The sequence below is a fragment of the Haemaphysalis longicornis genome, unplaced genomic scaffold (assembly GCF_048455015.1).
Source record: "Haemaphysalis longicornis isolate Haplotype H1 unplaced genomic scaffold, Haemaphysalis longicornis Haplotype H1 scaffold_1, whole genome shotgun sequence".
NCBI classification, from domain to species: Eukaryota; Metazoa; Arthropoda; class Arachnida; order Ixodida; family Ixodidae; genus Haemaphysalis; species Haemaphysalis longicornis.
Window position 1 is genome coordinate 35,429,271 of NW_027526203.1, and position 7,309 is coordinate 35,436,579.

General features: G+C 49.3%; 1 pseudogene; it reads left to right on the plus strand.

Moving 5' to 3' along the window:
- Positions 1-1,125: 1,125 nt before the first annotated feature.
- Positions 1,126-2,064, plus strand: LOC144163631 (serine/threonine-protein phosphatase 4 catalytic subunit B pseudogene; annotated as a pseudogene).
- Positions 2,065-7,309: the final 5,245 nt, after the last annotated feature.

Consider the following 7,309-nt stretch of genomic DNA (forward strand, 5'->3'; position numbering starts at 1 on the left):
TGTCATCTGTTTTCATTCTTTAATGACGTCGCTTTACTACAGCTTCCTTGTTAGCGTTAATGACATAGCATGTGTCGCGGTACAAAAATGCAACAAATGAAGACAGGACAAGACGCCAGGACGGGTACATGAACCAAACGCTTAACTCTCCGATAGTCTTTGGTAGAGTACTCAGTGGAATTTTCGTGTGGAAATTTGTGGGCGGAGGGGCGCAGTTCAACATGAACGTGCTTATTTTCAAGCGTATAAAAATTACGCCGCTTGGTGAAAGTAGCATTTGACGCGTTCGTCTGTAGGTCAAATCGTCGTGTGCCGGAATTGCACTTTTTGCGGCACTTCTACGCGGTTTTTGCACGCTATTTCCTTGATTCGTGTCGTGCTAACATTTCCTTGAGGTAACTTAGCATCCTCACGTGTTACCTGAACCTGCAGGCTAAAATTCGGATCCCTGGTAGTAGCAAGGATGCAGGACGCTAGGAGGCCAGGCGTTGCTACTCCTGATTATTACCGCAGCAGCATTTCACGACGAAAAATTGCTGCAGCATCACTGGTGTCGGTGTCAGTTTGTGTCTACGCGGCAAAATTCGAATGAGAGTTAAATTGGTACGTGCTTAAAAGATTATGGGTTCATGTGTGCAGTAAAAGGTCGAAAATAAAGAACGGTGATGGCAACGAAGAATGGAACAAAAATACCCTCAGCATAGAAACTAATCAAAAAAGATATCTCAACGAATAGCGCTCGAGCAATAAGGGCGTAGAAGGGCCCCCCTTCGCTTAGTGCACAGGCTCCATTTTTTTCCACGGAACGGCTGCGTGCACGCACGGCACTATACCGCCACAAATGAAGTTTCGAAGGGTACGGGTAGCTCATAAGCATTTGACTTCCATGTTTATAACTCTGATTCTGCTTGCATTCTCGGCTAAATTACCAGGGTTCTACGAAACAGTCGCCCCCTTTTATTGTTCGTCAGCTACAGCGAAACATTACATCTTCAGTTTACTTTCCATGTTTACAGCGCACTGCAGTATAGCAGTTCTGTATTTCCACCACTGACTGTCACTCTTTTTGCTTCTCGTGGCTTGCTTTCCTTTTGGGTTGCCTGGCTCTTTTCCAAAGGCGTTGGTATGGACAGAGGGTCCGGAGACAGCAGCGACCTGGACCGCCACGTCGAGCAGCTCCGACGCTGCGAGACCTTGAATGAGTCGGAAGTCCGGCGGCTCTGTTTCAAAGCCCGGGAGATTCTGGCGGAGGAGGGCAACGTCCAGAGGGTGGATTCGCCCGTGACTGTGTGCGGCGACGTACACGGACAGTTCTACGACCTCAAGGAGCTGTTCAAGGTGGGCGGAGATGTCCCCAGTACCAACTACATCTTCATGGGCGACTTCGTGGATCGCGGCTTCTACAGCGTGGAGACCTTCCTGCTGCTGTTGGCGCTGAAGGTGCGCTATCCGGACCGCATTACGCTGATCAGGGGAAACCACGAGAGCCGGCAGATCACCCAGGTGTACGGCTTCTACGATGAGAGCGTGCGCAAGTACGGCTCTGCCAACGTGTGGCGCTACTGCACCGAGGTGTTCGACTACCTGCCCCTGTCGGCTCTGGTCGACGGCAAGGCTTTCTGCGTCCACGGCGGCCTCTCGCCGTCCATCCAGACCCTGGATCAGATGCGCATCATCGACCGAAAGCAGGAGGTCCCACACGACGGGCCAATGTGCGACCTGCTCTGGTCGGACCCGGAGGAAATGACGGGCTGGGGAGTGAACCCGCGCGGTGCCGGGTTCCTCTTCGGCGGCGACGTGGTGGCCCAGTTCACCGCCGCCAACGACCTTGAGCTGATCTGCCGCGCCCATCAGCTGGTGATGGAAGGGTACCGGTGGCACTTCAACGAGACCCTGGTCACCGTCTGGTCGGCCCCGAACTACTGCTACAGGTGTGGCAACGTGGCCGCCATTCTGGAGCTGCACGACCACCTGCAGCAGGAGTTCGCCATTTTCGAAGCCGCACCCCCGGAGCAGAGAGGGCTTCCCGAGGCGAGGAAGCCCCAGCCGGACTACTTTCTCTGAATGCCTCCTCCGTTTCTCTTTCTCTTTTTTTTCTTTGTTCTTCAAATGAGCTCTTAGTTTTGATGCCCCTTCCGCGTCAATTAGGCGAAACGTCTTCTTGTAGGACATTACCAGCATTTGGACAAGCTTCATGCAAACTTCCCTGTCTCTACGTGCGGAAGGGCCGAGGCATCGGTTTCGTCCCCCCCCCCTCCCCCCCCCCCCCACCCGTTTGCTAGCTCCGTATAAAAACTAGTTTTACAACCCAGTTTTCAAAAGCCTCCCGTGTGTTTTATTAAAGCTGGGTCGTGTTCTGTTTCTGCCTGTTATGGGCTGCTTCTACATTCTGCGCGCACACGTTCCTTCAAGTGTAATTCAAGCAGAGTGGCTGGAAAGCCAATGTGGACAGAGTGAACGTTCTGGGCTTTGGATAGAGCGTGTACACCATGTGCGGGTTGCTTGAACTGTGGAAATGGAACTTGCTTTGTTTTTGTGTGAAGTGTGTACAGTATGTCTACTTCAAGCTAATTAAAAAGTGTGTGGGCATGTTGTCAAAGTTCTGGCCAGTTGATTTTTCTTCCGATGTTGAAAAGTTCTCACAGACGGACAGATCCGAATTTTTAAGACAATTTTTAGCCGCCGCGGTATCTAACGGCGGTGTGCTTCTGCGCCCAAGGACGCGGGTTGGATCCTGGCCTCGGTGGCTACTTTTCTGATAAAGGCTAAAAGCGAAAGCACCTGCGGGACAAATCCGGTGCACGTCAAATATCCTCAGGCGGTCTGAATTAATCCGGACCACCCCACTACGGTGCGCCCCATAGCACAGCTGTAGCAATTTAAACAAAAGGATCCTTTCCTTAATATCGCTACTGCTCAAGCGGACACGTCACCACGCGCCGCGCTGAGCTTCGCCCTCCCAGCGCTGCCTCACACCTCGGCGGAGCAGTCACCAGTCACCGCGCTCCCTGCCGGCACTGCAGCAGCTTGTGCGCCTCTGGGCGCGCCGCGTAACATGGCTATGGTGGCTGTGCAGCCACCATAACATGGCGCTGCCCGCAATACCGACATATCCGTTCGTTCGCCAATTGGACATTAATAACTTTCTCATTCACAACTCATGAGACGCGCTTAGTGCCCTTAATGGTTTTGCTTGCATGTGCGCCTTCCGTCTTTTTTGTACAGCAGAGCTGTATGCAGTCATGTCTCCTTAATATGAACGCTTTCGTTCCCACAAAAAATCGTCCGTAATGTCAATCGTCCATACTAACGAATCAAGGTCAAGAACACAAACATTAAGGAAGAATCGTTCAAGAAAATACCACGGTTTATTCAACCAAAAAACAAGAAGATGTGGGTTTGCAATAATGCCTTCGATCCTACTGTAGTGTCTAGAAAGTGCACTACGTCCGCTACTTGAAGTGCGCGTTCTGCGTGCCCCTCCTGTGCAATGTATGCGATAGCCGTCTCCAAGCCACAGTGAGCTTCACGTCGGGTGACGGTCGGTCTGTCTTCTTCATCGGCAGCTTATGTCGGCGTAAAGCTCTCCTCGAGTTGCTGACACTGTTGAGAGGATCCGCCGACAAGCTCCTTTTTCAGCTCAGCGGAAAGCTCAGTCCATTTACGCTTAACCGCAGCCATTGCCGCCGCCGTAACGACCACAATGGCGTGTGGTGGTGGTGGTGTGGTGGTAGCGTGGCGTCCGTGTCGGCATTCCCTTCGGCGTTTCTGAAAGAGATCACCAGGGGCAGAAAACAATCCGAAGCGACGTGATACCCGCTGGATCCCGTAACTGTAGACGCGCGGCAGCATTACGTGAGAGAGTGCGAGCGCGCGAAGGGGCGTAAAAGCTGCATGCCGCCACGGAAAAAAGAGCAGTAGTCGTACGTCGCTTAAAGTGAAAGCGATGAACCCATATTTCTCCACATAAGTCATTTTTCTATTTTGTTCTTTGTGCACCTGTGTCCGTAATAACGAGACAAAAAGGCCTGTAATTACCCGTTTCGTCCCCAAAATAGCCGTCCATAGTCGGGACTGCGGGTTTCTATATTAACGGGGGAGAATTGCATGGTGAGAGACCGGTGGCCGAAAATTTCGTCCATATTGCGGGGTATCCACATTAACGGGGTCCATATTAACGAGACATGACTGTACATGTCTCGGTTTCCCCATTTAGCGTGCGTAAACGAAAGTCGCCACGACAAAGCCTCACACGTTCCGCGCGCCTGCTCTGGAGCTAGTGTAAACTGGTTGTAGCTTTCAGCCTAATGCAAGTTTCTTCAAAAAAATTTTGTACTGAGGTTGGCCGGTAGGAGGACTGTATCATTTCTTTCATTTAGTTGTAATAATTAGTTCGCAGTAAAGTTGTAAACATTGCAGAGTTCCAGTAGGCTGACAATACGGAGGGACCCAAGTGAACGGCTTTAATATTTGTTGGATTTAAAGGGACCCAGAAAAGCTTTGTGAAGGTGGCAATCAAATGCATTCAGGTGGTAGAACACATAACGGGGGATTTTTGAGCCAAGTGTGAGCCCCATACGTTGTACGGATAATTTGTAAACAATTTTTGAAGATCGCCTTTCTCAGCCGATGAGCGCGCCGCCGCAGCGAGCCGACCGCGGCTGACGCAAGGGCGAGGCGCCCCCCTGATTCGGCCGACCGTCGGTCGCCGGCAACGTCACTGCCATTGGCTTCCGGCTGCTCTTCCTCCTTCCTGCGCGATCCCGAGGCAAAGGCGGGTCTGCAGCGATTGACGCGCGCCTATTCGCCGCGAGCTCGACATGTAGGTGGCGACAGCGTCGCGCTGCTACTGTGGATGCTCCGCTGAGCAGCCCGTAAGAATGCACACTGTGGGCGCGCTTCGTGCCTTTTTCCCGCTGTATGTGCGCACGAAAGGCGCAAACAAGAGTGGTATGCTGTAGTTTGGTTCCTCAACGTTCAATGTATAGCATGAAAGCGGCAGTCAGTTTTCATTACAACGCCAAAAAAAGCGACGACTTATCGGGAATCTCAGAAAGGCCGTAATTGTGACAATGAACTTGTACGCTGTGGCTCGTAGCAAGCTCGATCTTTCCAAACTATGGCTTTGAGCCTTCAATAAAAGCATAAATAGCAACAAATTAGGAAGCCTCGATCTGTAAAATTCAGTTTACAACGGCAATCTCAATCGCTTTCACTGGTAGCGTGACGCATTCTTGCATTTGTGGGATGCCCTGAAAGGGTAACACTACTTAACTGCCCCGATATTCTTTCTAAGAGCTTACGATATTTTTTGTGTGTTCAAAAGGCAACATAAAATTACTGAATCTTGATCAGCGCAGAGATATAAATGTAACCGCTCTAACGGGTCTTTTAAATGACATTCTAGCGACTCTGAAGGAAGGTTTGATGAATAATGGTTTCGGATCACTTATTTACGGCTTTCGTCGCAAGTGAACTTGCGAATTGAATTGTCAACGCACGCAGTACAATCAGCATCTCCTGTTTAGCTAGGTTTTCGCAAAGTGACAAGCAGGTTTACAGTGTGCAAACCTTCTGGGACCTCACAGTGGGCACAAATTTTCTGTTACGGCTGCTCTGTTGACCATTTGGGTTCCTTTTAAAATCTAACAGGTGCCTGCAACCGCGAGATGTGTTTGCATTCTTTCGTATAAGGTCGTTTACGAACCCTAAAGATGGCAATAAATGAAGTCGCGCTGTTGCAGATGTAGTAAAACATTTCGTTTTTATTTTTCGTTGCGAATCAGCGCAACGGGTTCCATTTAACTAATTTGTTTTGTAAACTGAATATCGCCTTTGTATTGGCATTTAATTCTTCGGGATTGGTTAAAAAATGAAATTCTGTGCATTTCGTTTTTTTTTTTTGGGGGGGGGGGAAGGGGGGGTCCTGCCAACGTTGCAAGAGCAGCGAGAAGAGAACGCATGTAACGCGAAAAGCCAAACTATAGTTATCAGTATTACTTACAATCGAAACTACACTAGGCGTCGTGTTCTGTAGCGGTGAAAAAGCAGTACGGATTTTCAAAACTGATTACCACCCTTTGATACGGGATTGTCCAGGAATTGTGACTCGCCTTTTTCAAAATTGTATTGAAAGCAAGCATTGTGGGGAAAAAAAACAGCGAGTCATGGCACACACCCCTCACACACGTGGGCAACAACGTGCATTATATTACGCGTTTTCTCCTCTTTCTTTAAACTTAGGTCCACCTTAAGAGGTTAAGACGTAACCGTATTAGGCATTTGGTTATGCTGAGTGAGACACGTTTCTGTACAAGGTGATTCATATCGGCTTGAAAATGATATATGCGAAAATGACACACGAAATGCCACATGAGAGACGCAAACTCACAACTGCTTAATTTTACCGAAAAATCCCCCTAAATACTCTTGCGCATCGATAGAAACGCATTTTAAATAATAAGTAAAATTAGCAACTCGATACAGTTGAATAAATGTTTATTCCTCCTCCTCAGAATAAACAATGACTATCCAAAAATGGTATTTATTATAGAAAAGGTACGGGAAGGACACGATCACACAGGCACTTGTGGGTGTAAAATACGTGTCCGGTAATGTATGGGCGATAGCGCACGGGTCGTGTGCAGTGTAAATGTTATTGTTTGTTTCTTCTTTCGATAACGACACAGCGCAATTTTACAAGGGTGTGGAATTTGCACGCGTATGCACAGGTCTTGTCGCTTCTTACCCGTTTCGCGTACTAAACTTTATCCTTTAAATAATCACCACGCCACCTTCAAAAAGCACCCTTCGACGTTCCCGAAACGGCAGACGACTGCACTCAACAATACGAAAAGTGCAATGTGTGGAAGCAATGTTTATAACACGTTTCACACTCAAGCGGTGACCAGGGCGAAGATGTTTCGTGGAATTAAACCAGCGCATTATCCCGCAATGGCCGCTGATTATTGCGTTTCTAGAGGAAATGCGCAAGCAGAGGTAACTATGTCATTGCTTACTGCCAAACGAGCACACATATTGGTTGTTTTGTCGAGTGCAGCACGCGTCTTGCGCCGCACGCAACGTGAAAAAGCAGACGACGCGAGAGCGCCATCCACACTAGGAGCGGTTCGTCCCGCCGCCGCCAGGGGCCGACTGTGTTCGCGCTCGGGGCGAAGAGGCCATAGAGTTAATACTACTGAATGTAGTATTAACTACTACTGAATGTAGGAATGTAGTTAGCGGACAACGGAAGTCGAGCGTTGCGATGTCACATGGCTATTCCCAGTGTTTCCAGCTGCTTTGAAAG